Below are 1,449 nucleotides of genomic sequence, written 5' to 3' on the forward strand. Positions count from 1 at the left end.
GGTGAAACTTAAGAGCATCTACCTGTTCAGTTTTGTGATATACACTGCATTTATAAGCAGCCAGCCACTACAGATTGCCAAACATTGCATCTGTTCTACATGCAAGGAAAAAAGTGCATGCAAAATTGTTGTGTGTAATCTTGATCACAAGCCCCTCAGGAAAGAAAATAAGTACTGGTATTGTAAGTGTATTTGAATCTTGTATTGTAGCCTGTTCTATTGTCCATTATCAATCACCAAAGTTAAGAAGAGCAATCACATTTACATAGCAGTTACTGTCCATTTTGTAGCCATGGTTACATGGCTCACAAAACTCGTACTAATTTCAAAATTTGATGCAAATAAATGTAATATTTGGCTCTTCAAAAATAAATGTTTATTATTGATTTAACACACACACACACACACACACACACACACACACACACAGAGAGAGAGAGAGAGAGAGAGAGAGAGAGAGAGAGAGTGTTCACTTCCTCAAAACACAGCACATCACAAATTTGTTTTAGTGATAATAAGACTTTAAATAACCACAAAATGAACAGAAATCCCGTCAGATGCAGGCCACAATTCAAACATGCACGTAGCCACGCGCACAGCGTGGAATATTAGCACACTGTAATAAAGTCAACAGAAAACAAATCTCCAATCGATGAAACTTCTCTGCAGTAAACTAAGTAGCTGACTCACAAATTAAGAGTGGTTGGACAATTTAAATAAAGCGCAAATGTAATTTCAAGGACTAAACACGTGAAGTAGGTTTGTAATGAAAAAGTGTTATGTATCGTATCCGACCATGTGCTGTCAATTACGGGGCTGCGCGAAGTATGTATACGCTCAAAATTTCGTTCTGTTCATGACCTACGACTTATTGGAACGTAACCCCCCACACACTGAAGACACACGTTACTTTGCTTGTGGACCTTGCCCTACTAATACCACTAAGAGTACGAGTGTTTCGGAAGCTGCTCTGCTCACAATCGAGGCATCTATCGTCAAGCAGCTGAACTACGGACGTCTTGCAGCATTTCTCTCTCAGTTAGTGAAAATATTTTCTTCCGTCGAATAGAGGATAAAAATGCTGTTAAGAAGCAGCCATTGCGTATATTTAAATACCATAGAAGGAGGTTATGGAACTGTTTTTGCTAAAACTTGGCCGTCGAGTGTGTGGTGTAGATTGTTCTTGAATGCTGTACAGTCCCAGCGTGGAGATAAGTATTCGAGTCGGCAGGTGTGCCAGCAAGATCATACTTCACAGGATCATTTCTGTAGTATGTCTTCAACTCTCTCTAGTTCAATACTGGAGTAGACGCAACCACGATGATGAGTGGTAGCACTTTCCCTGAGCGTGAGGCATGTGGTATGGGATTCGTAGGATCTCAGCCGCAATCGATGATCGTTCACCATATCCTCTGGGGTGTGGGAAGGGAATAGTGCTTTCCGAGTGGT

General features: G+C 40.8%; 1 non-coding gene across 1 annotated transcript; it reads left to right on the forward strand.

Moving 5' to 3' along the window:
* Nucleotides 1-1,241: 1,241 nt before the first annotated feature.
* LOC126476539 (small nucleolar RNA U3) lies at nt 1,242-1,449 on the forward strand. Its single transcript, XR_007587036.1, has one exon. It is a non-coding gene; the product is annotated as a small nucleolar RNA U3 (small nucleolar RNA).

The sequence above is a fragment of the Schistocerca serialis genome, chromosome 4, assembly GCF_023864345.2.
Source record: "Schistocerca serialis cubense isolate TAMUIC-IGC-003099 chromosome 4, iqSchSeri2.2, whole genome shotgun sequence".
Taxonomy (NCBI): Eukaryota; Metazoa; Arthropoda; class Insecta; order Orthoptera; family Acrididae; genus Schistocerca; species Schistocerca serialis.